The 27128-nt window shown below is 54.5% G+C and overlaps 2 long non-coding RNA genes across 2 annotated transcripts; one reads left to right on the top strand and one right to left on the bottom strand.

The window, feature by feature from the left end:
* Positions 1 to 9416: 9416 nt before the first annotated feature.
* Positions 9417 to 15514, bottom strand: LOC308178331. The gene is made up of 3 exons (XR_013939679.1): positions 15318 to 15514; positions 13907 to 14026; positions 9417 to 13033 (listed from the first exon to the last, which is right to left on the bottom strand). It is a non-coding gene; the product is annotated as an uncharacterized lncRNA (long non-coding RNA).
* A 655-nt stretch (positions 15515 to 16169) lies between these two features.
* LOC308178334 lies at positions 16170 to 27010 on the top strand. Its single transcript, XR_013939682.1, has 2 exons — positions 16170 to 23603; positions 24452 to 27010. It is a non-coding gene; the product is annotated as an uncharacterized lncRNA (long non-coding RNA).
* The last annotated feature ends 118 nt before the right edge of the window (positions 27011 to 27128 follow it).

Below are 27128 nucleotides of genomic sequence, written 5' to 3'. Positions count from 1 at the left end.
TTTGATGAGCAACCGCTGCCCAAGAGGCTGGTACCTGAGCAGGGACCCCAGGCTGACCCGCCAGCACCCGCGGCAGCTGTCTCTGTAACTATTTTCTCTTTAAAAAAATTCCTCTTCTTGCACCGGTGGAAAAATTATCCAATGGCCGGGAACCAAATAGGAAAGGATCCGAGTCTCATCCTCTCTGCTGTGCTGTAATGTCATCCCAAAGGAAGCGGCGCTGCCTTGGCCACTTGCAGCAGAGGAAAGAAACGTCGCGGGGTTTATTGGCTGGTTTTATTGGTTTGTCTGTGCCACGTTTCACAGGTGGCTGTGCCAAGAAAACACCGCAGCTTCCCAGAGACGAGGCCTCAGCGAGGCAAAGGTAAGCCCAGGAGAAGAGTGAAAGGCTTGGAAGGAGGAACCTTGTAAATTTGGTACCAGCAAGGATGGAGGGCGGCCAAAGCTGACCGAAATCTGCCACGAAGCGAATGAGAGCGCAGCCTTCCCTGCACAGAAGTCACGACGCCCACAGCTGGGAGAGCGGCCAGTGTTATTTTTGGGCAAGCTTTACGCAAGTTCCAAGCAGAGTCTCAGCAAAAAGAAAGCAAGGGGGAGAGATGGAGGCTTCTTTTTAACAGGGAGGTGCTGGGAAGACATGGAAGGAAGAAGACATGGAAGCAGTGAGCAAAGAGCTACGGCACCTACCATGGGGTTGAATACCTTGGGGACAGACAGGCCAGGGGCAGCCCGAACCTGGCTGCGGTTCGGCAAGGCCCCAGCACTCTGCAAACACAATTCAGCTCAGCAGAGACAGAGAGGGGCAGGATTTGGCCGCTTGCTATAAAGTCCTTCAGGAGCGGAGCAAGGGGCACAGGCTAGCGCAGGACCTTTAACTCCATTTCCATTTGGGAGGGAGGTGCTGACATTTTAAATGCCGCAGATGATAGAGAATTGGCAGTGTCTTGGATTCATGAAGTCACTGAAAAGCAAAAAAAAAACCTTTTTTTTGCTGCCTGTGGTAACAGTCCGGCACTGGGCTATGAGCGGCAGCGCGGCATGCCGCGAGCTGGGGAGCTCGGTGGCATTTCGCAAGGGTCGGCTGGGCATGGCCCCACCGTTGTGCTGCTGCTGAACTCATTGTGGTTTTGTGTCCCAAACCCACCCTGCTCCCAGGGGATGGGGCAGAGCAGCTGCAGCTCCAAGCACCAGGCACAGCACCCCTCCTCTGCTTCCCTGCCGCCTCCCCGGGGCCCCGGTGTCCCCAGGGAGAGGTGTGGGCTGCCCAGGCTGCGCTCCTCGCCTTGTGCCAGGCTCACAGAGCTGAGCAGAGGGGGGCCAGGAGCAGTTCCTAGCTGGGGGATTGTGCTTGCGGGGCTGCCGATGGCCCCACACAGGACCACCAGAGATGCCGCCACTCGGCGTGCTGTGAAGGTGGGATGTGGTCCTTGCTGGGAGCAGGATGTGCAGGGACATAGCAGAAGTCCCGAGAAATTCAAACCCTGGGGATTACGGAGCAATCTGTATGTTGTTTTGCCAACATCCCCTAATTTTGTCCCTCTCTGGCTAATTCTGATCTTAGGTACACTCAGATAAGCCCCAAGACATTGTGCTGAAAGAAACAGCTAGCTCAAAGGACACGTGTGGCCTTATCTCCTCCCTGCATTCATTTGAATAAATCCTTCCAAAGACACTTTACATAAATACATTAAGGACAAACCTTGGCTCACCTCTAGGGACTCCGTGTTATCAGTCAGGGCTGTGGGAGGCTTTTAACTGACTTACAAGGGCACCGCCGTTGCCCTTAGGAAAATGCACTGAAAGCCGAAACCCCCGGACCTGATTCCACTTGCGCTCTACCAAACCAGCCGTCCTCCGGTGCATAGTTTTCCTGTTCATAAAACCCGAGTAATTAATGCTGAGTAACCGCCGAGGGATTTTACAAGTCTCCGTCAAAGATCTGTTATTTACCGAGACGTGGAAGTTCACCTCGGAGAACATCACATGAAAGCCGGTGTGAGACGGCTTAAAGCAACGCTTTAAGGATGTTTTTATCAAGTGGAAACTAAATGGTTTGTGGCAACAAGGGATATCAAAAAATATCAAATGGAAGCTATTCCTAGGTAATCAGCTGGAGCAGATATATTGTTGGTTTAATATGGAGATGTGTATGAAACAAAGACCAAAACCAACCGTGTATCCATATATCAGTAAGAACAAACGTCTTTGCTAAGGAACTCATTATGGCCTTTTAGAAAGAAAGCCACTTTAAGGGAAACCATCCCCAAAATGTATTTTTTTTTTCTTCATCGAAAATACGGTTCTGATTTTTACCAACAACAATAATTTTCAGAAAGACCTGGATTACCTCGAAAGCTATTTCACTTTCACTCCATTCCTTTTGCCCCTCCACAGGGAAATCCTCAGTGCACAGTTTCCAAATGTTAATGAACACCAGTCCTGTCTCTGTACCTTTCAGGCCCTGATTCACCATGATCATCCATAAATATTACTTTAAAAACTTTCCCGAGGAGCTCCCGGGGGCCGTGAGAGCAGCCGATGTCAGGAAATGTCAGATATTTCTCCCTCTCCTCCTCGAGATGCTGGTAGCGTGGTTGGAAAAGAACAGATGCGTTAAATGCTGGGAGATTTACAGCCCCCCCACCACACGGGAACCATAAAACGACAATTTGTTCAATTTCAAAAGCAGACCTCTGCCCGTTGCAGGACCTTTCATCACTGTTTATAAAGCTGGGCTTAAAAAGCCCAGGATCTTTTATGATAAAGCGGACACAAAGTTCATTTTTCAACCGTTGCAGCGCCTGGAGGATGGAGACGTCGGCAGCTGCAGGGAGCAGGGGACGAGGTGCTCGCAGCAGCCCCTCGTGGCTCCATCCTGCTCTGGGCTGGCTCCTGCTTCTGCTGGGCACGGAGGTGTCCCTCGCTGGGCAGATTTTGGGTAACAGGGCCAGGAGAGGTTGGGAAGCCCGGTGTGGCAGCTTGAATGCTGCACAAGGTCTGCTGCCAGACTCTGCCTGAGTCTCGGGCGACCACCGATGGCCCTTGTACCCGATCCCACCTCCAGTGGGCACGGGGAAGGCAGAAAGCCACCAAGAAGTTGTTTGGTGCCACAACATGACAGTGACAGTCCCGCCTGCAAAACCTGCCCTTGAAGAAACTGTTTGCACAAACACCTGCAGACCGAAATCGCCATCCGTCCTCTTGCTCTTCACCTAGGTCCTCCTTCACCTCTGCCTCCAGGATCAGCGCTGAGTAGCCAGGATGCCACACATCTTTCCAGAGCCCGACACATCACCAGCCACAAAGCAAAAGGAGATTTTGGCGATTTGACTCGGATGGTTTCCTCGCCTCCACAGAGCCCACGAGGGTTTAGTTTTGGCCCCAGATCCAAGTGACCCCAAACCAAAGCCCCGGATCACCCCACCTCCCTACCACAGGCCTGTAGTCTCCGCAGCGTTGATTTGTCTCCGAATTTGGGGCTGGGCCCTCCTCTGGCATCCCAGCCCTGGAAACCAAGCGAGGAGCGAAGCAACCCTACCCACGTAATGGGTGAGTAAGAGCAGAGCTCTGCATTTATTGCTTAAGTAGTTGGAAGTGATTGTAATGCAGCCAGATTTATTTCTTATATACAGTGGTGGGCTTATTAAACTTAAAGGAGCTCTTTAAGCTGTCATTTGGGGTTTAATTGCAGAACACAACTACCTGCTGCTACGAGGTGGCTACGCACCAGTCTTCCTCTCACACGCATGGTTCTTCTGCTCAGGAGGAGGAGATCCCCAAAAGCACAAAGGGTTAAAACTGGCCTGCCTCGTCCAGTCCACCCCCACCTCCCCCAGTTTGCAAATGGTAGAAAGGAAAGGATTAGGGAGGAGAGATTTATGGGGTAGCCCATCACCGAGCCTCAGTTCGCACTTTGATGCTGGGGGACAGCCCCTCTCCAACAAAGGGGCCGTAAAGCATGCCCACCGGTGAGCCATCTACCGGGGGGAGCCAAATCCCTCCTTGGATTATTAGGGGCTCTGCGAGTCCTTGGGAAGAAAGGCTGCACCTTTTTTATTGCCGCGTTATTAATAAAGAGCTGGTGAAATACTTACTGCTGCTCCGTAAATCTTCCCAGGGCAGCAGTCGGCTGCGCAGACGTTGGGGCTAGAAGGAAACGGAGGGGCCGCTGGGCCTGACCTGCATCCCCCATCCCCGCCACGGTGTCTCCGGACAGCCCAGCCCCGCTCCCAGCTGGCCACGCGCAGGGACTGTCCTCGAGGCCTCAAGTCCCCCGAGGCGTCCCCTCATCCCCGGGGTGCTGCGGCTGAAGCTGTGCCGCAAAGGTCCCCAGCTCTGAGCCACCACCAGGCTGGTGGAGTGGCCCCATGTAGCTGGTCCCAGCAGCCCAGGGGGCTTTGAGCCTGTCTGGGGGGGCTGGGGAACAGCGGGGGCTGCAGGGGCGGCTGCTGGGGCTGCAGAGCTGCCCTGCCATGGCCACGCCAGAAGCAAACACCCAGCTCAGAGCTGCACCTTTCATCTCACCCCGTGCAACTCATCTGCTCCAAGCACCTCCAGACGTAGTAGCCCCCTACGCTCACTACAGCTGACCCAAGAGGGAAGGACAGGATGACCTTTAAAACATTACTTTTTACCCTTATATACATACTACTTTTTTAGCAGGGGAGGGAGGAATTCATGGGCGACCAGAAGTACCACCTTTAAGGTGAGAAATGGCAAAAAAAAAAAAAAACAAAACCCTGCTCACCTGAAGGTGACAGCAGCCACAATGGAGGCCAGCACCCAGCCCCTCGCACGGCCCAGGGCACAGCTGCCTCTTGCCAGCACCTGCTTGGAGCAAACACCCCAAAAAGCCCGGAGTGCCGAGCCCCAGGGCTGGCTGCCTTTCAGAAACAACAAAAATAAACAGGCCCCCACGACTACCCACAGCATCCAGCCCACGACAACAACAACAAAAAGTTTCCTTCCTAATTTCAGCTTCTGGTCATAAAATTTTACTTTCATGTAGCAGCATGATATCTGCACAACCGGAGCAGGGGTTTTTAATAAAAGGCAGAGTTGATGTAATATCCAAGCCAAGGTGTTTTTATAAGCCAGAAGAAGAGAGACAGAAACACAGAAGGAAAATAATTTTCTTGAATTCCTTCCAGAAAGGAATTTTACGTAGATTTGCTTCAACCATACTGAAATTCTCCTTCCTCTTGTTGCAGAGGATTTTCCCTGTTAAAAGCTGTCCCTCTTAACCTGTGCATTAATGCCGGCAAATCCAAGCCCCTCATTTCTCCTTGCATCTCAGTCCTGGCTAGTTTAAAATGTTTGCACACCAAGGAACTGAGCCACTGCCAGCGTGTGTGGGGCCCCAAGGTGCCCCAAATCCCAAAGCAGCGTGGTGCAAAGAGAAAGGTGCAAAGCGTCTTGCACCTGGCGAGCCCAGGACAATCCTCCTGCAGGGAAAATTCCTCCCTCATCCCAAGGCACTACAAGGAACATTTTATAAGGCCCGTTTTGGGGCCGGACCTGACCTGTCTTGCCTGACCTGAGCTGCTCCCGGCACCGTGTTCACCCCAGAGCCAGCTCTTCCCACACCCATGAGGATGTCCCAAAACATGAGGTCTGAGCAGAGAATAACGTCTGCTGAAGGGCCAGAAACAGCTCTCAGCTCAGTGAAAAATGACTTCCCAGTGCCCCCTGCTCTGGGGATTTTACAGGGGAAGATGGATCTTCCTATCTGTTTTCCTTTCTTCTTCGTTTTTCAACTCTTGACCTACGCTGTGAACAGAAACCTCCCGAGCGCGAGCCTTCGGCAGAGGAAATGCTTCCTGCAGTTCATTTGTCTTCGGTGCTCTGCACAGCTGAGACGCGTGGGGCCGGAGCACCGCTGCCCCATCTGCCTCCCCCCTGGCTGCCCGGCGGGCAGGACCGGCAGCCTGTTAGTGGGGATGGCACCGGCCACCCCTCAGCTGGCCCCGTGCAAGCAGGCGGCAAGAATCAGAGGAGCCTTGGACACGCTTTTGTGCAGGCATGCAGCCCCAGACAAATAGAAGCGGGTGCATCTCAAAAAAAGAAGAGGTTTGGGTGCTCACCTGGGCATAAAGAACCAGACCTTCAGCTGTCTCAGACATTGGGTGCATCGACGTCAACTGACCCTACTGACAGCTGGTGGGAAATGGAGCTGGGATGGGCATTTTCGGGCGTGGACCCCAGGTGCTATCCCCAGGCAGTGACGCAGGTCCCACGCAGCGGCTCTGGTTTGCTCACGGGGCCGCCCCAAAGCGTCCCTTCTCTCAGGTCGGGGCATGAGACGAGTCACAGATTTCAGACACAGAATTCAAATGCCTTAAAACCCGTAATTCCCAGCCCAAGGTTCAAGGGCAACATGTTGCCACAAGATGTTCTTGCTCCCAGCATCACTCACGGTCACTGGAAGCCACCACAGCAGCAGGGCTGCGATGGTGCGACGGTGCGACTCCGTGCTGGCACTCGGGCCCGCAGCTCTTGTCCCTTCTCAGCTGGAAGATCAGTAGAAATGTCCTTGCATGGTTTTCGGCTTTCTGACAGCTGCTGAGGGGTTGCACGAGATGGGGGCTTAGTGAAGCCCCCCAGACGGACTTCCCACAGCCAGGAAAAGGAGGCTTCAGGTGCGTATTTAGGGAGGGAGAGGGGCAGAATCTGAAGACCCCTGTGAGATGTCAGTGCCACGGCTTCTATCGTGGACCTGGCTGCCCCTTTGAGAAGGAGCAAATGTCAGTCCCAAGTTTACAAGCTGGGCCTGTCTCCTTAGAAAAACGGAAATCAAGAAAATAATTTTTACAGGATAATTTGTTGCTTTTGTGCAGATTTGGGAAAGCCAAACTGCCCGGGCTACAGGACAGCTGTGGAAATGGCCATGGCAGTGTCCTGGCCGCTCTGTCCCCCTTCAGCAAGAAGGTTCCCATCGGTTTATAGCAGCCCATGCTGCAGGGGAAAAAACAACTGCTGCTGTTATTCTTCATGAAGGCAGCAAGAGGGCTGAGTAAGAGAGGCCGCATCCAAAGCACAATATGAGTTGAAAAAGACATCCAAGCTCCGTGGCGCTAGATAAAACAAAGCGCGCACACACAAAAAAGAACCAAATGCTGAAATATGTATTTCTTGTGGGTATGAATAGAATCGTCTATGTTTGCCTTGGAGACCGGGGGAAGGAGGCCGAGCGGTTTAATCTCAGCAGGTATTGCTTTTCAGTACAGAGACATCGAGCGATGTAAAGACCTCCTGCCAGGCCTTCCCACCCCGCTCCCCGAGCTGCTCGGCGGTGGCCAGCAGAAAGGCCAGGGCCGCTCTGCAGCCAGGTAGGGGCTGCACTGTGCCCATCCTGTGCCCCTGTCAGCAATACCAGCACCCCCAGAGGGTCAGGGCAGCAAATCAGCCCTTTCCCTCAGCTCTACCCTGCCTTCGCCCCCTTTGCCCCATCCTGCTCCCATCGCTGGGACCACCTGGCCTGTCCTCGCTCCCCGGAGGTCGGGGGCTGTGGGCTGGGATGAGTTAGATCAGCTGAAGGCCATGGGGTGGGGTGGGCAAGGGGGGATTGCCTTCTGGTGAGCTATATGGTGCAGGGAGCTGAGAGCAAATAGCTGCCACTGCTGGAGCACCGGGATGCTGAATTGCTCCTGTAAGGCCAGGAGGAACCGAGATGCACATCTTTACGCATTCATAAAGGCACTGAACAAGCGCCAAAAAGAGCTGGCTTTTCACTCACAGTAAAAGTTGATGTGGAAATGATAAAAAAAAAAAAAAAAAACAGATTACTTCAATGATGAAACATTCCTATCTTCAAATATATATATATATTTTTTTCAGAGACCCAAGGCAATGGTCACCAGGGGGTGAAACCCACCTGCCAGGGAAGCCAGGGTGGGATTCAGGGTGGGATACCCCCTGCACAGGGGTATCTGTTGCCTTGTGAGGTGCTCAGGGGGCTGCAGGACACCTGGAGGAGCAGCTGGGCAGCTGAAGTACGCAGAGATGGAGACACTTGGCCCTATTCCTGCAGGTCTGGCACAGAGCACTGCACCGACAGCGTCTGCACCTGGGACAGGACTCCTCTGCTCACAAGACCAGAGACAATCCTGCTTTCTCAGCCCTGCCTATCTCAGCAGCAGTGAGACCCGTAGTGCAGACGCTGGTTAGCAGGAGGACTGTGTGCCACCAGCCGTGGCAGGACAAATCACTTAAAGGTTTCCTAAAAGCAAGCGTCACGTCAAAGCTGTGGCATCGACATGCACTTTGGACAGCCACCCCTAGCTGTTCTCAACAGAGCTACACCGGCCTCTGACAAACACAGGATGCATCTCGCGACAGATGGGTTGTTTTAGCAGTATCCTGTTCTCCAGTTATAATTTGGGAAGTTAATTTGCAGCCTGGAAAGCCACCGGCCAGCAATTCGCAGAGTCTGCACACAGTTTGCAGCCTGTCAGGCTCCCCCATCCCTGGGCATCCATCACTCTCACACCTCGCTGTGAGTGATGCTGAAATAACAAGCGAGACCCTGCAGTGGTGCTGAGACCCCCAGCTGTACACGGGGACAGCTCTCGGGCAAATAACCTGGTTGGGATGAACATTTTCCTGCTCCCACGGTGGGTAAATGCAGGTTTTGAGCTCGAGGTGGGCTCAGGGATGGGGAGAGAGCTCCTGCAGAAATGGGCTGGGTGGCTGTGAGCCTGTGGGCTGCCTGGAAGCATCACCCATCTCTGCTGCCAGGACATCCCGTGCACCCTGCTCTTTTCCACTACCTACTTGCATCCAGCAGCAATGAGATCTAGCAAGAAAAAGAAAAAATAAAATCACGGAGAAGACATATGCCCGTGCCCTCTTTTTGGAGCACGAGGCCTGCTTGCTGCCTGCACAGACATTCAAAGGGAAGAAAACATTACCAGATCGAAGGCTTTTAATCTTCCCCGACTGTTTCTTTGTTTCTGCTTTAGGAGGAGTGACGGGAAAAGCAGCTGGCCAGGCGCGGGGTCTTCGCAGTGGGACCTCGCCTGATAGCACGGCACCAAGAGGGGTTTTCACCTGACGCTGGAAACAATGCCATCCATAGAAGCCCACATTGTTACCTTGACATTTGGAAGCAATTACCTGCATGTTATGTAAAACTTTTATTAAACGACTGGAGAAATTCGGTAATGTGTTAATCATTGGTTGAATGACATCTGCTTAATACCAGAGATTTTTGAACTGCAGGAGAAGGGTTCAGCAGTTCAGAATGATTACCAAAACATATTGCTCCTTTTTTCGTTCTCCTACGTGTTAATTTTTCAGATTTATTATCTTGGGCTCCTGCGTCTAGTATTTTCACTACATGTCAACATCTGTTATATCTCTGCATTTCACAGCTCTTTAGTCTTTGCCCCATGAAGCCTTAGGCACTCGGATGAGAGACGCAGCCCGCTCTAACCCAGGGCTTATGCAATTTTCCAAACTAATCCAAAGGACAATTACCAGGGAAATTTGGCTCAGGGAAGCACTTCTGGCATCAAAAAGGGATCGGTAGATGGACTCAAACCCAAAGCAACCGGTCAGGTTTAGAGACAAACTTGGCTGTCAGGACGAGACTTGGGAAGTCTGGGGAGCTGTGAGGCCGCCGCTCCTTGAGAACGTGTGGTGGGTGGAAATGTGTCATGGAAAGATGCTCGGCCCCTTCCCACTCGCGTTCAGTCTCTGTCTGTGGCATTGCCGTTTCTCCTGTGGGTCCACCAAAGCCTCCGGTTCCTGCCTTCCTCCAGGCTGCCCCCTGCCACCCTCCCTGCACGGAGGAGCTGTCCTGGTTTAACGCTTCTCTCCGAGGCAAGACTTCGCAGATGACTTTGCTGCAGGTCGTGCACATCCCAGCGGCACCCAGATCTGAGGGGTCCGTGAGCAGCCAAACTCCTGCTGGCATTGGGATGGGCAAGGGCAACCTCTGAGCTGTGCATCCTGGCAATGACGTTCCTGTGTCCCAGCAGTGACGTTCCCATGTCCTGGCAGTGACGTTTCTGTGGCCCAACGGTGACATTCCCACGTCCTGGCACTGATGTTCCTGCGCTCTCCTGGTGGTGGAGGGTCCTGGAGCCGTCTGCAGTGCTGCTTCATGGCGCATTGCATCTTTTCCTGGTTAAAAACCAGTGTCTCCGAGAGGCAGCGTGTTGCCCCACAGCCCAGGGCACTTGGAATAGGACAGGGACCAGCACCCAGCTGTGCTGGATGGGTGCAAGAACAAGCAGCTGCCCCCAAACCATCCAAACCTCTCCTAAGGAGAGAGAGGAGAACTACAGGGCGTCCCGCTGGGCTTGTACTGGGCTTAAAAGGTGCACTGGCCGTGCACTATGAATTGCATCCTGTCTATATTAAATATATGTACGTGCCAAACCGGAGCAGCACCACACGGGCCAGCCGAGGGCAGGTGGTTGTTGTAGGACGCGGGTCAGGAGCAGTAGGAAGCAAAGGAGCAGCAGTGCCTCTCGGGGCACCCGTCCTCGGAGCCCTTGTAGAGAGAGTTCACAGTAATATGACTTAATAGAAAGTCTTTTTGCAGGTAATTTCCATGCGCTGTGCTGGATCATGTTCCACAAGAAACGCACTTTATATACGAGCCAAACACTTTCGACTCCCAGCCGTCAAGCCGCGCTTCTAATTTATGCTTTTTTTATTATTTTGTTCCCTCACCCACGATCTGTCCCCCTCCCCAGTAAAAATTACAGCTTCCATTTATCATTTTCTTCTGAGGGTTGCTATAAATTCAGCCGTGCTTCGTCTCCACCGAGGAACCTGCTTAACGCAGCGCAAACTTCCCCTCTGCCTCCCTGCGTAGGCTGCGTTATTTCGGCAACCCTACGCATCTCCTTCCCGCATCCTCTTCGAGAGGAAAAAAAATAACAAATAAAATAAAAAACCACAAAAACTAAATAAAAAAAAAAATCTTGAAAGGCCGTCTCCAAAACCACAGAACGCTTGGTACTACATGCAAATAAGGCTTGTGGTTTCTAACGGGGGAGCTTCCTGCTTTTTTAGGGATGCTTTCAGTAATTAGCAACAGCTTGGGAGCCAGGGCAGTGACACTTGCCGCCCTCTGATCCCCAGGAGCGGGGGTTATTCAGGAGGGCTCGCGTTGGTTTTGCTCGCAAGCCCTTTTGCCGCTGTGACGTGCGCAGGGTTTGCACTGGTTTTTGGAAGCTCGCAGAGGAACGAGCGTTCAGAGGTCTGCTTTCTGTCGTCGCAGCGCGGGAGCCTGAAAACGCTTATTCTTCCCGACCTCCCTCCTGGTTTGCTTTGGGAAGACAAAGTAATAAAAGAAGTCATAAAAACGCTGGGATGGCTGTATTTCCCCCAGGCCCTGGGTCTGTCCTCCGACAGTGGCAGGGCACCTCAGCGAGGAGCCGAAGCATCTCGGGGTGCTTCAGGCAGCCCTGGGACGCGCTGCTCGGCGGGAGCTGCTGCCTCGCTTCGGCGGACCTGGCTCCAGCCCTGAGTTTGTTCTTGGAGTTGGCTGGGACACGGGCTCTGTCTGAGAAAAGCGCTGATGGAAACAAAAGATTTTTCCTGCTTGTTGCGACTTGTTGCATTTTGTCGAAAAACAAACAGAAATCCCTCCTTTTCTCCATTGAGAGCACAGAAAACCAACGTTTCAAGAGGTCTTTCCATGGAGAGGAGAACAAGGGTCGCCCCAGAGCACCCCGTGGCCTGACCTCCCTTGCAGGACACCCTGCCCTGCTCCTCTCCAGGTCGGGGCTGCCGTGGGTGCTTTCAGCCCTGGACTCGAGGAGGAAAACAAAGAATTTCTGCAGAAATTCACAGCAAGCTGCTTCCAAGCCTAAGAAGGAGCACAAGGAGGAAAGAAGATTAACACCTTCCGTGAAAACCTAGACAATGGCAAGAATTTTTGGGAGACTCTAATTCGGACTTTCTGTTTTAGACTCAGCCCTTAAAGATGCTGCTCTTCACTTAGAAATGACTTTAAACTGCTAAGCTCTGGCAGTAGATCTCCTAATGCACAAATGTGTGACCTTGGATGACACCGACCTGCCAAAAAAGCAGGAAAAAAAAGAGGTGTTGCTGATATTTATTTATTTTATGCTCTGATTCCTCATTCATCATCAGGTAAATTTGCTCTTGGCAGCGCCGGCAACTTCCTCAAACACAGCCAAGGTGACCACTAAAATTAGCATCAAATCCCAATAACGCTTTACATCATGTACACGTTATTTTTCACTGGACATAAATTGTGAGGTGTTTCGCTTTTGTTTCGGCTCCCGGGGGGGCAGGTCGTTAATCCGGGCAGCGCTCCACGCTGGGGACGGGACCGGCCGATGCGAGCGACTCCAAGCATCCAAGTGAAATTTTCTGTTCCACTGGAGACATTTTCTAGGTCCTTGCCAAGACGAATTACTAAAACGTCTGAAGAAACAGCACTGACTGAGACCTCAGACAGTAAAACATAATTTTCATCCCCTCTCATAAATTTTTGCTTAATGAAAAGTCCTCGAGGAGCGCATTTCTCTGTCAGAGCCAAGGAAAACAACCGTGTGCGTGGCTGAGCAGCACCGATAGCCGTGAAGGCGAACAAGACTTCACGTGTCCCGGCGCTATTAAACATCTGCACCTAAATTCCTCGCGGAGACCTCCCCGTCACCCCGGGCAGGAGAGCAGAGGGACCGTGAGCCCGGCGCTGCTCGCCGCACCCTGTGGGTGCCGCGCCGGGAGCACCTGACGCCCTCCTGCCGGATTGTTCCAGTGGTCCCAAAACGCAGACCTTTTCCTCAGCAGAATATAATGCTGTTTGGCTGCGGCTAGCGTGAAAACCCTGCAGCGAGCAGTACGGCTATGAGGAGAACACAGCCCAGATGGGGCGGACGTGAGCATGCAGTGGTGCTGGGCTGACGGCCGCATCCCTCGCATCCCCAGGCACGGTTCTGAGCTAGAGGAGGGACACGAGGCAGGTGGCCCTGCCGTGGGGTGCAGCTGGGTGCTCACCAGGTCGTGGCGTGGTGCAGGGATGCTCACAGCTCCCTGGGGCACGGTGCTGGTAGAGGCATTTGCAGAGGTTCAGTGGGTCAGGGGGGAGAAAAAAAAAAGTCAGATGTGATGATGACCCTTACTAAAACAAACAAAAACCCACCACCACCACAGCAGCAACAAAACCCCAAAATCCAAGAAAAAAGCCCAAAAACCTAGCAGGTGCAGCCGCACTAGAGGGCACTGCTGCCCGCCAGGAGCGAGGCTCCCTGCACATGCTGCAGCTTCCCATGGTGCTGGGTGCAGGCCGCGGTGTTCTTCCTCAAGCAACAGGCAGAACTGAATGAAAAAATTAATTAAAAAAAACCTAACTTTTTTTTCCACATTTCAACTCATAAACACTCGGCCCTGTGCCAGGTCAGAATTAGCCAGGACAATTCTTGGGCTGGAGGTGGCCAGACCTCTGGAGGGTGCAGCAGGGCTGCGTGTCCTGCTCTGGATTGCTCTTTTGCAGGTGTGAGTTGATTTGGGATTTTGCATCAGAACGACGAGAAGCAGCCCTAGGAGCACAGGAAGGCAGCTCCGCGAAGGGCTGCCTGCAGGAAAGCAGTGGAGCATGTTTCCACAGACTAAAAAAAAACCTAACTCGCTAAACAAACTAATCGAGAAAAACAAAACAAATACCAAAAAAAAATACAATGAAATGCATCATTCTCAGGGCACAGCCCCACAGCACAGGGCCTGCTGTGAGGACGCAGCCCGGCCCTGGCAGCGAGCAGTGCTGAGCTGCACGGCTGAAGCTGCAGGAACCCAGGGGCAGAAGGCGAATTCCCACGCTGGAATTTGGCCAGGACCCCGGGGCTCACGCTCCTGGCTCTTGCAGGAAGCGCCGCAGGACTCGTAACCACGAGGTGGTCAGGATTTGGGTTTTACATCGTACCTATTTGTAGGGGAAGAGATTAAAGGCCTTGCAGACTCTTACAAAATCCCTGGTAGCAGTGGCTCTGGTGACTGGAGTCAAATCAGTTCCAGACTGAGACCTTCCATTCACGGAGACCTGCTGGGGGAAAAAGGGAGAATATTTCATTTGTCTCCATGAAACAGCGATTTCCACCAGGACCTTTGTGGTCTGTAGGGGCTGGGGCTCTGTGGGCTCGGACACAGCTCAGGGCAGCCTCACCCCATGGCTTGCTCCCACCTGCAGCAGCAGAGGGCCTTAAAAACCCTGATTTACACCACGAAGGCAACCTGCGCCAGCTCCACCAAGCAGCCAGGACTTCCAGGAACCAACAGGACCTGGCAGGAGAGAAACCACCTTGAAAACATCTTCAGAAAATGCTTTTTTTGTTGTTGTTTTCTGCAAGGCGAAGTGCTTTCAGCGGGAAAGCACGGGCAGGAGAAGGAGCGAGGTCTCTCCTGGAAGCCACCTGCTCCCAGTGCGGGGCTGGGAGCCGAGAGGAGGCTTTTTGGGCAGGGGGACCCGGCGGTGCCTAACTCCTGCCTCCCTGCAGCCCCGCGCACCTCTCGTCCCCCGCGAGCAGATCCTATCTGCTGGAGATTTATTTCCAGTCTTCTTTTCAAGACATGATGTCAGGATTATAATAACCTGACTAAGGCAAATGCTGGATGGAATTACTATTGTGTTTATCAGTTTCCTTTTTCTCCTCTTGTCTTGACTAATGATGGAACAGTGCGATGGAAAAGTCCTGTTAGAGCAACCTGTCCCCAGGCCAAGGCAGGACCGATCTGTCCATCCACCGTCTTGTGTTTCATCCAGGCTATTTTTAAAAAAATCCCTAGTGACAGAACTTCTTGAATCACAGGAGCGAGAAATGGAAAAGACCTATTAGATCATGCAGCCTGTCTCCTGGCCAGTGCAGGCTGTTCCCTGCAGCCCAGTTTTCAGCGTCTTAGCTTCCACCTTTCCTTCCCCTGGGAGACCATTCTGCTGGCTAGCAGCTCGCACGCTCAGGTTTGCTTGATGTCATGCTGGAAAGCAGAAATGGCCGGCACCGGCCTCAGCTGACTGAACGCACTTTAACCCCGAGCGCCCGAGGGATGAAGGCAGGGCGAGCGACCAAGTACAGCAAAATCTCAAAAGCCAAAGGCTTAGGGCAGGGACAGCGGGGTGCTGGCAGCCCAGCCACCCCATACTGGTGCCCACCGGGTGATGGGCACCGCTGTGGTCTCGTGGAGGAGCCCGGCCCGGTAAGGGAAATGACCCCAGGGTCAGAGCGGGGCTTGCACGGATCCTGCACCCCAAACAGCCCAGCTCTGCACCCAAACAGCCCAGCTCTGCGCCTCAGAGCAGCACAAAGGGACCCCAACCCCCTTTTCTGTTCCTCACCTACCATGCGAATGGATTTGGTGCAAACGGAGGGTGGTAAATCATCTGGAAGCTTCTCGTTTCCTTGCCCATGCTGACTCCTGCCGGCACTGCTGCACCGAGACCGGGCACGGCTCATCTCAGCTGCTGGGATGGCTCCTGCCCTGCTCAACCCCTGTGCTCCCCTGGGCTGACTCCATGCTGGGGGCTGGCAAACAAGATGGAAGGACCAGCCACAGGCAGGCTAATAAGCTCACTGTTAATTGGTTTTTAGGTGGAAACAGCACACACCTGCCTGCAAACATCCCCCCCCAGCCTGCCTGCGGCACACATGTGCCTCCTTCGTGCCCACACCATGCACGCCTGCAAAGCCTTGTGCAAAACCCTCAAACCCACCGTGCTGGGGGCTCTCATGGGCGCTGGGGGCTCACACAGGCGCTGGGGGATCACACAGGTGCTGAGCCAGGGAGCAGCACAGCCGGCGTGCGCGCGCCAGGAGGTGCCTCCAGCCCCTCTCCCTTGCAGCGCGTGGTTCTCGGCTCTACCCCAGCCTTATCTGCCTCGAGTAATCAAAAATAATTGGTTGCTCCCCAGTGGACTGATCTAATAGCAGTACGAATAAAGTTATTTTGAACAGTTGTTCATGAGTTCATCTCCTGGAAAGCCTCAGCCCCAGCTGTTGCTGTGCTTTTGATTAAAAAAATTTATATATATATATTAAACTCAACCCGGGGATTATCAGGGCTAAGCACGTCCCAACCCTCCCTCCTCCCAGTGTCAGGTGCCCGGCCGGGCTATAAACCGCTCTTTGTGTGCAGCTCCCTCGCCCCTTTCTCTCCGAATTGGCACGGGCCGGCTGAGATTTGGCACCTCTCCGCGGCGTGCCGATGGCGGGGCTGCTGGCAGAGCCCGCGCGGCTCGCTGGTGCCCGGGGCTGGCGCGCGCGCCGCGGCAGAAGGTTTATCATGCAAATGGTCCCCAGGGCCTCTGGCCAAGTCCATTTGTTAATGGTCAAACTATGGGAAGCCGTTTAGGGAGAAGCAAATTGAATTAAGCACAACTGGGGAAAGGGAGGGTGGGAGCCGGGTCTCTGACCGCTCTTCTGTCCGGCAAGGGAGGAGGTTGGGGAACGGCGAGGGGGGGTGCGTGGGGGCACTGTGACAGCAGAGACCTGCAGTGAGCGTGAGCACAAGCTCACACCCGTGCAAGCTTAGGGACGGGCAAAAGTGCAGCATAAAACAGGGCACATCACTGGAGAAAATTGGGGTCACCCTCACGTCCACGGTTCCTCCCTGTCCCCACACAGCCCACGTTGGGTGCTGACCATGTCGCCCACCCTGCTGCACCCACCTCCCTGCCCCCAGCAGCCTGCACAGGACCAAAGCGCAGGATTTTCCCAGCAGTCACAGAACCACAAGGCATCACCCCAAAGCAACAAGTATCACTCGTACCCTGGGGACAGACCCTGAGCCGTGGAGCAGGGATGGCTCCTGCGGGGGACACGGGGACACCCGCCTGGCACGTGCCTGGCCTGCAGGTGAGCACGGTGCCCATCTCCTGCATGCAGGGTTCACTGCCCTAGAGAGAGGAAACGGACAATACAGAAGAGTTTCACACTTAACTTTCCGTGTCCAATCAAATATGCAATATCTGCTATTCCCTACATCTGCCTAAGGAGCCCCCTCCTTCTTCTGAATAAAGGTAACTTTAAAAGCAATATGACGAACCCGCACTAAGGTCAGGAAAACAGTACTTCAAAACTGAGAGGTGAAAAGAGGAGAACCGGATCAAAAGGCAGCAAAAATTCCTGATAGAAACAGACCCTGAACACATTCAAGGCTGAATATGCAGTGTCCCACAGCAACCTACACAGCTGCATGGAAGGAGATGTGCAGTTGGCCTAACAGTCACCGCAGGACCCACTGAGTTAAGATCGATTCACAACGTCTCAATCTCCTTCACTAATTCTTTTCCCTGATTGTAAAAGAAAGCATCCTACCCAACCCAGAGCAGGTTTCTAGAAGCGAATTTCGCACAGCGTCCCGCTCTCTTGGCTTTCTCTCGTAGCTCTTATTTTTCCTTTTCAGCATCAGCATCTAAACATCTGGGTCATGGTGGAGCTTAGAGCTGGAAGCGACACAATATAGTGAGAAAGGATGTTTTTGTGCTATTTCCAACCTTCCCAGAACAGAGAAGTTCAGAAACCCCTTCACAAAGGCTGCTTTCTTCCTCCCCGCTACTTTGAAAGGACGGGTGAGATCCTCACTTGTCGGCCTCTACCAGGCTTGGACAAGACAGAGACGATCAAAAAAAGAGGGGGAAGGGAACCATGAAAAACACGGCCAAGTGTGCTTTCTTTCTTTTCCTTTTTTGTTTGTTTGTTTTAATTTCTTTGGGTGAAAACTGCAGTTGTGGAGCAATCCCCGCATGCTCTGTACTGGGGGAGGACAGAGGAGCCGAGCGACTTACCGACATCCCCACTGACATTTTTTCGTCCGTTTTTCCCCACTGCTAAAATTTCATTTCCCTCCTGAAATGTTGAAAGGGAGCAATTCATTTTTATCTTTTAAAGATGCTTCGCTCCCCAGCACACCAGGGCTTGGCAAGCCAGCACTGTCCCTCCGAGCATCCCTCCTGCCAGCCGGGAGCCCTGGGCGGGCTCGGTGGGCACCAGGGCAGCCCGCTGGGCTACCAGTGGGGACGAGGACATGTCCTGACCTCCCTCCTCCATCCAGAAGGGCTTGAAGGGCACAGCCCGGGGCTCCTCTAACAGCACTGATGGTGATGCTCAGCCCCATCCCCTTCTCCCACCCGTTCCCGGCCAGGCTGCACCCACGGCAAAGGCACAACGGGGGCAGCAGAGCTGATGTGGGTCCTGCCGACCCCCTCCTCTCGTCCCCTTCTGGGACCAGAGCTCACCCTGGATCTGTCAGACACGTTTTGAGCCTGTTCGGGAGGGGGCTGCCAGAAGCAGCGGCGCTGCCAAGCCGGCGCGAGGCGCTTGTTGCGGGAGGTGGAGTCTGTCTGCGGGGCGCTGGGCTGCGAGAGGCCTTGGCCGCTGCTCAGATGTGCTCCTGTGATCCTGGCCGAAGGAAGCCCCGCGTTTTGCCCCCTTCTGCAGTTCCCCCCAGCTAATCCCCAGCTGCCCGGGGGCAGACGTCCGTTTTTCCAGCTAGCCTCAAATCGAGGAACTGGATCCTCGTCGCCTCCCCCCTGCTGCCGGCAAACACTTGTGCAGAGCAGCTTGTCCCCGCACGGAGAGCCCCTGGGCTGCCCTCGTCCCCCCACTTTCGGTCCCGCATTGCAGCAGGACCCCGTGTAGAGCTGGGCTGAGCTCTGCGTGTGCCTGCTCCTTGGCCGGGCACCCAGCTGCACCTCCTCGGATTCTTCTCCCGCCTCGCCCCTCTTTTGGGGTAAAATCCCCTACTAGGAGGCTGGAAACACCAGGTTCTATTGCCACACAACGCTGCACCCTGCATGTATGGAAATCCTCACCCAGACAGCTATCGGCTCCAAGGACAGCGCTGATAAAGCTGCCCTCACCGAGCTGCTCCCTGCTCGGAGCACCCTGACGGTGGTATCCGCACCCAGAGCTGCCAAACTTCTTTTTGCCAAACTTTGCCAAACTGCCAAACAAAACCCAGCCCCTGCCCAGAGCCCGGCGCCGTGCACACCCCTCCTGGCTGGCACCCCAGACACTCCATTTCCAGCTGCTGTGCCACCAGTACCAAACTGGGCATGAGCTCAGAGAAGGGGAACCGAGCCCTGAGCCCTGCCCTGCCCCGTCTCAGCAAACAAAACTGCCCCAGGTAAGGGGGCAAGCAGGCAGCGCCGCTATCGCAGCACATCCCTGCTTGCAGGCGGCCCAAAAGAGAGAGTCAGAAGAACATATTTTATCATATACATAATCTTGAAGAAAAAAACCCTCGTCTTCTAGATTCCCAGACAGTACACTCAGCATCCTCATGCTACTGATGTAATCTTGGAGAAAGGTCCCCTGGGCCCACGCTCGCTGATCGGGAGCTGCGCCGAGACCTCGCGGCAGCCCCATGCTGGCTCACAGAGGTGGGTCACTGCCCAGCGCCCCGGTGCTGCACCACGGGGCACGTTACGGACCCGTCGGCACACCTGTGGGTGTGCGAGTGCTCCCTGCACTCATGGGGACGTGAGTAGCTCAGCGCAACTCCTTGCTCATGCAGCTCTTGCTGTCCTCTGTGTTTGGCTGCAGTAAAAACGAGCCGGGAATAAAAGCGCCGTCACCGTAGATAGGAAGGAAAACATCAGAGCATATTCCTCAGGTAACTTTGCACACGCAAGTACCCACCCTCAGCACCAAGGGCCTGCCAGTTAACTGACAGCCCCGCACAGCGAGCTCTCAGCTGAGGTACAACAAGTGAAAGGCAAGATAAGTCAGTGGAGTTGCGCCAGGGTGCATATTTGACCCAAATTGCTTCAACTACAGCTGGTTGAGTGATTCACCGCGCGCAGCTCTATCAATGAGCTTGGCCTGGCTTTCTGTTTGTGACTTGTCTCCGGAGAGACGGAGGGTTTCTTTGTTTTGTTTGTATGAACGCCTTGGTTATTCAGGGAACCGTGACACACGCTGTGGGAACATTGGCTGGCTGCTCCTGGAGAAGATGCACGTGGTGGGGCCACGCTTGGACCTGGCTGCCCGGCTCCCCCGGGACCCCTTCTGCCCGCACTTGACCTCAGGAGCGTCGCTCACGGCTTCACGTCATCCACAGCCCTGCTCTGCTCCCCGGCTCACCCAGCACAAGGGAGCCCATGGCGATAGAGTTGTGAGATGCTTGTGGTGTGTGGATGGAGAACACAAGGGCTTTGCTGGATCCCAAGGATCCCTCAGTCTGGTCTTTGGCGCACCAGGAGGGAACAGGCACGGTCAGAGAGGCCTGAAGCTGGAGAATGCTCCTTAACAGCCCTCGGTGCTTGTTCCACCTTGAGCAACTCGTGCCCACCCTGCAGGAGGTAGGTTGCAATGAGTGCAGCACCTGTTCTGCCCATGGGAAGGTAACAAGGGCAGAAAAGGAGCTCTGCACCCAAAAAAACACACCCTAGGGCAGATCAGCCCCGTACAGACTCATGTGGAGAAGTGCCTGCAGTCTCAGCCCATGCAATGTCCTCTCCCAAATATTAAACTTCCAAATATTCCCAAATGTTCCACTCCCCAAATCAAGTGGCTCAAACACGGCACAGCCAATGCCCAGCAAAGCCTCAGCTGCCCTGCCTGCATGAAGGACAAAAAAATCACCCCATATACCTGAAATACAAATTTTCAACCTGGGATTTCTTTTTTTTTTTTTTTTCTTTTTGATCAGATTTGTGGGTAAGAAAATCTGACTGTAGGAGCAGGCTGGTGAAGAAGACGAAACAACTTGATGCCATGTGAACTGCCATTTCACGCCCTGAAATTGGCTCACTTCTTGCAATGACCTTTCTGTAAGGTGGAAGAGATGTTCAGGGCTTCCAGGGTCCCAGGTATCTGTAAATTCACCTGGGTCTTGACGTGTCCTCAGGGACAGATCTGCACGAGGAACATCTGCAGCCTTTCGTGTTGGTCCTGTGCTGACCGAGCCATGCTTCTCCTTTTCTCCAAGAGCGTGTTTTTCAACAGAAAAAATGCCTTTTCCCTCAAAATGGAAATTTCCACAGGAAGCAGCCAAGGTCAGCACAACTTTTCCTTTCTGCTCTGGCACTCAAACCGCCCAAACCCCAACTTTTCGTTTTTGTGGCCAGTAAAACCAGAAGTGTTTTCTGCGGCGTGGTGACCTTGGGACAAGCAGCCACCACGGATGGGACGAACACCGCTGCCCCAAACCGGGGCTGGTTTTGGGGGGACACACAAGGCCTCCGCTGCTCTGACACAGCCCTGGCTTGCCCTCCAGCACGACAGAGCTGCATTTCGGATAGCAGAGCTGCATTTCGGATAGCAGAGCTGCATTTTGGATAGCAGACCTGCATCTCCAGCGCTGCGGCAGCGGATGGCAAATTGACACGAAAAAATGCTGAAAATGAAAATGCAACAAAACGCCGCGCAGTTGTCTGTCCCTTTTGATTCAGTTTTTGGTCAACTAAATTGTTATTGAATAAGGCAAGCTGTGTCAAAAATGTACTTTAATGAAGTGCAGCAGGGGCTCTGGCACTATTTCCCAAGCGCCACGAAGGTTTTAATCCCCAGGCTCTCTAAGCCACTGCGCGACATCTGCTTTAAAGAGGATATTTTTTGCTCCGTGGTATTTCACGGATGTTACGTTTTAAAGGCTGCTGCCAGCTTAGCCCAAAACGCTGGTGTCTGTCGGGGCTGGGGTAGGTTCTTCACCAAAGTGATCAGAAAAATCCTGCAGCCACCTGGGGGGAGGAGGGCGAGCCGGCACAGCCCGGCCGCTGCGGTGTGATGGGAATGGTGCTCTGGAAATAAACAGCTTTTTTACTGAAAACTCAGTTCTACGCCTGGTTTTCCCTGCTTGCTGTAAGCAACACAGGCAGGGCTCCCCCAGCCTGCCAGCAACGTGCCCTTAAACCTCCCAGCGATGCTGCAGGGCTGGGTTATCCCCTTAAACCTGGGCTGAGGGCTGCAGACATCCCACATCATGGGGAAGATGATGAATCTTTCTGTTGATCTCGCAACGCTTTGTAAGATAAACGCTCTTGCACTACATAAAGAGTTTTCAAAGCCGAGTGCCCTGCGCATCCCCTGCCAAAATGCCTGGAGGTGTCCAGGAGCGGGGCTGCGATAGGCATCCTTCTGCCAGCTGTGGTCTCCAGCCCGTCTTCCCCGGGTGCCTCGGATGATCCCGGAGGCACCAAGAACAGGCTTTGCTCATTAGTCCTGCCTTATCTCATGCAAACTTTCTGCTCTGTTTGGATAAGCTGGGGCTGGAGTGACCAATATCTGCAGCGGCGAGGGAAAGTCCTCCTGGCAGCTCTCCTCTTGCCTGGGAGAGCCTCGCTTGGGGAGATATTAAAGGCTTTTGTTTCCAGGAGCTGTCAAAACCCTCACCTTTCACAAGCACTAAAATGGCCAGGGGAAAAAATATATGCGAGTGGAATAATAATTTTTAACTCATAAATTTGAGCTCGTAAATCAAGGATTGAAGGAGCAGTCCTTGTAATGTCTCATGAGTTAACATTCGAGGTTTTCTTTCACCTGAGGAAAAGGAAAAAAATACCCACCTCTCTGCCCTTCCACTCCAGAGCTTGCTATAAATCACCTTAATGTTACAGTCTTGCTCTTAAATAGACCAAAAGCATGAGCGTGGGGAACAGATAGCAAAACTCGTCAATTTTAAAAGTACAGCGCGGGGAAGAAAGCTTGAAAAACACAAAAACCCAGCAACCCAGACCAAACCGATCCCCTCTGCTTTTACTGGCAGAGGGCAAATCCTGAGCAACACACCTGGGGACCGAGGCCATCCTGAGACCCGCTTCCACCGACCTCACAGGCTGTGGGTTTGTCCGAAGCTCGAGCAGCACCGCAACGTTCAAGCAGGGAATGAGAAGGGGGGGAGCAGCTCCCAGCCCCCTGCCGAGGACAGGCAGCCCGTGGGGAGCTGTGGGGCATGGCCGGGGCAGCAAAGCTGTGCTGGTGGCCTCTGTGTCCCCACAAAGCTGTGCTGAGCTCCGTCAGGGTGCTGCTGGCCAAGGGCAGAACTGGCCCGCCTCGGGGGTTTTGGGTGCCTGGTGGAGGAGGGCAAGGCAAAACAGAGGAAGGAGGGTGCAGATGTCGTGTGAGTCCCACCACAACAGGGGTGGGAAGGTGATGGGAAAGAAGTGAAAAGTTGCAGTTGAGCACTGGGCTGTGGCTACATGCTGGCTCTCCCAAAGTTAAAATAAATGTTTTTTTTTTTTTTTTTCCTTTCTCCCAGATTTCCCATGATTTTACCTACGTACCACGCAGACAGTGGCGGTGGGCTCCCGGCCAGCTGAGCCATCAGCCTTTCCTGGAAACACCACGTTTCGCTCACTTTGGGGCCAAAAAACAAAAGAGAGGCTCGATGCGGACACTGGACGCGATGTCTGCATGATGTGCTCCCTAGGCACAGTGCATTTTGTGAAATCATCTGAATTACACACACCTCTGCTGCTCCAACACAGATGAGACTTTGGGTCGGGGAGGCTGCAGGCGTGCGCCAGCTCCAGCAGCATGCTGGTGCTGCGAGGAGGAGGAGGAGGAGGAGGAGGAGGAGGAAGGCATTGGCATGCGGAGCACAAGTGTGTGCGGGGCACTCTTGTCTGCCTAATCCAGCGGGTTCAAAGCGGCCGGGCACAGCTGCGGCTGTCTGAGCTCCAACAGGTGACGGCTCAGCTGTGCTCCCCCCGGGGACCTCTGCGAGCCCCCCGCGTGGGCTGCTGGCACCGGGGGGGCTGCTCCCCGCGTCCTCAGCCAGCCACGGGGCCACCGGCTCCGTCCTGCTCTCCCCGGCGGCTGCGTGCGGCTGCCTCCTGCCCCGGGCTGAGCACATCCCAGCGGGATGGGGCGCATCTGCTGGGAGGCATTAGTTGTGCCAAATCATCCTAAAAAGTGCTCTGAGCTGCTGGGAAAGGCGGGATGGAGCTCCTGCACGGTGCATGCAGGGGGAAGGCAGCATGCAGCGAGCCCCCGTGTGTCCCAGCCACAGCCTGTGCCTGCGGAGGGAAACGGCCACGGCCGAACGCGTGCCTGTACTGGGAGCTGCACATGTCCCGCAGCGATGCCGTCCTAAGAGAGGCCCCAATTTCCCTCATTCGTGTGCGAAAATAACAAAGCACGACCTGAAATATTTCTACACCAGCTGCAGTTGGATGCAACCTGCCAGATAAGCTCCACCTCTGCAAAAAATACTGATAAAAAAAATAAAAAAAGTACCCGAGCCGTCCGTTTCCCTTGGAAAGCGCAGGCAGGAGGGTGGTGATAGCCAGGCAGGTGCGGGGGGGACGCTGCCATCGTGATGGGGTCTGTGTGCTGACCCCCCCGGTCCCTGCCTGCCCCGCAGAGCCAGCAGCAATGCAAACAACCCGCTGAAGTCCTCATTAAGTCCCTCGAGCCGCGACCGTCTGAGCAGCACCATTATTCACGCAGCCTCCAGACCCCCTTCCCCACTGCTAATTTCTACTTATCTGCATATTTTATTGAAAATTAAAATCCTTTTGCATTTTTCCCAGGGCTCGGTCGCGAAAAATCTTTCATCAGAGCCCTACTTGACTCCAATTAGTTGGGATAACAAAGCTTCCGCTGTTTGAGGATTATTGACAAACGCGCAAGGAAAAAAATGGCAAGAGAATAGCCTATTAAAATGACAGCTTTTTAAGCAGGGAAACAAAAAGGCCTGACGATTAACAGCGCTGAGAAGGCACGGAAAATACCAAGCCTCAGTTTTTCGCTGGCATTTCAGTTGATTAGCCTGCTCGAGCCATTCCTTTGTGTCCTGCTCCCTTCCCGTAGCCGACTTTTGGTGGGGCGCAAACCAGCGCCCGTCACCGCGCTCACCGTGCCCGCGCCGGCTGCCATCGGCCACCCGGCCCCGCTGACCACGAGGTGCACATGCCATGAAGAGGACGGCTCCGTGCCCCCAACCCAACCCAACGAGCCCCCAACCCACCCCAGTGAGCCGCCGGCCCACCCCAACAAGCCCCCAGCTGGTGGGAGCATTTTGGGTGCCCGCAGGCAAGGAGAAGTGGGGCACGGCGACGCCAGCGGTGGCCCTGCCATGGCAATGGGGAGAACCCGGGGCGAGAAAAGGACCTGGCAAGGCGAGGCAGCCCCTGCCCTGCCACCCGCTGCCGAGCCCCCGCGCTTGCCCGGAGCTGCCCCCAGCCGCAGTTCCCATGGGCGCTCGCCGGCCCCGCGGCCCCTGCAAACCTGCGCCATGCAGCTGCAACCGCGGCACAAAGGCACTGAGACGCATTGAGAGCAGCACAACTAATTCACTGATAACTCCTTAATGGCGTTTCATATATTTCCCCCCCCCACCCCCGGCATTTTTTTTTTTTAATAAAAAGAATAGGGGGGTTAAAAATGAAGCGTACTTGATAAAGGGCAGTAAGTGTTATCCCTAAAAAAAAATAAATAGATAAAACACTAACAGAGCTTTTTTTCTTTCATAGGTGGCTCGGACAGCTGGCTCTTTAAATATTAATCAGGGTCTCATTGATATGCAAATATGCTAAGAGCGAATAATGCTGCCGCAGCTGCGCAGCCCCCAGCGGCCCCGGCAGTGCTGGCCTCCTCTCCAGCATGAATGGAAATATCTGAGGACACAGGTGCAGGGAGCCGACCGTGAGCAAGATCCTGCTTAATAAGGTAATTTGTGAGCGATGCTCTATAGAGACGAACCGGAGCAATCTTTTACCACTCGACAGTATCTGACCACTAAACAAGGTGTTAATCTTATAATTGTGCTGTTGACTGTTCCCTAACACAGCGTTCCTGGCCTTTTGCCCTGACACTTGGCCAGTTAAAATCAACTTAACTGACAAGTCGGATGCGTGCCAACCGATCAGCGATAAATTATTTATTGTTCCATTTCCAAAATAACAAGTAAACAGGAAAGACAGGGCATCCCACAGAGAGACAACCAGTTGTGATGCGCATTGCAGGACAAGGTCTCGCTGCTCTCTCTGCTCCACGGGCGTCCCTGTGCATCCCGTCCCCTGGTCCCCCTTAGGGACAAACACCGTGCCCCCCCCGTCTCACCTCTTTCTGCCGGGAAGGTGCCCGTGTTCTGTTTTACCCGAGTGAAGCCATCATCACCAAAGGGTCCAGCAGTGGCACCCCGCGTCCATCGCAGCGCATCAGGGTCCTGCAGATGCTGTTTCGGGGTGGTCACTCACGGCTCTCACGCAGCTCCTGATACCCACCCTCCTCCTTGGTGACCCGGGGGCCAAGGAGACCAGAAGCAGCATCAGAGCTGCGGTGGGCGTCACCGCTGGGTGTCTGCGGGCTCCCTGTGCTAGGCCGAGCGGTGGCCAGGGAGGAAGCCCGGGGGTGGCCATGAGCTCCCCAGCCCAGGACCTCGGCTCATCGCTGTGTCGCTCCCCCAGCCAGCCCTGCTGCTAACGGGTGCTGGGGGGGACCTGCAGCTGCTGCAGGAGAGCCACAGGGCTTGGAGCCTTCCACTGCGTTTCACACAGCCAGAGCCAGTGGGGCCGGTGCACCTAAGCACCTGCGGGGCTCAGCTCACACGGTTTGCTCTTTCCTGTTAGTGCATGTTTGTCTAGAGACTGGGGCAAGGCAGCAAGGAAGGATCCCAGTGAGGGCACCAAGGAAGGCACCCTCCCAGCATAACCCAACGTGCTGCCCTTGGGACCGAGCTGTTCATTCCCCATTTCCACGCTTCTCACGCTGCACGGGGAGGGGACGCCCATCCCACCACCCGCTGCCACCTCTCGGGGCAGAGCTGGCCCCGGCCCTGGCTCATTGCTCCTCCACGGAGTCGCGCCGGGGCTGCTCCATCCCAGGCAGGACACAAAGGGCGCTTCCAGCCCCGGCGGGGAGCATCGCTGCCCGTCTCGGACGGCAAGAGGAAACGAGCTCAGGCTGCGGATACAACAACTGCCGTCCGCACGGTATTTTTAAAATTTGCCTCCTGCGGTTGCTGTCCTCCTCTTCCCTGCCAAGCTTCCTTGCCCGGGCTCCTGGTGATGAATGACCTCATCCGGGTACCGCCGGTACCAGGCGAGCGCAGCTGCGAGGCTTTCTTCCAGGGCGGGCGCGGGCGCTGCAGATGGCTGCTCCGCGCCGGGCGCACAGCTGCACGCTCGAGCCGCCGCGCCCGCGCCACAAAGGGACAGAAAACGCAATTAATGAGAGGAGAGGAGTGAGCGGGAAGGGGTGCTGGGG

Source organism: Anser brachyrhynchus (genome assembly GCF_964034855.1).
Source record: "Anser brachyrhynchus genome assembly, chromosome: 15".
NCBI lineage: Eukaryota > Metazoa > Chordata > Aves > Anseriformes > Anatidae > Anser > Anser brachyrhynchus.
Note: the sequence above shows the minus strand (reverse complement) of the source record. Positions and strands in the feature narration are given on the sequence as shown.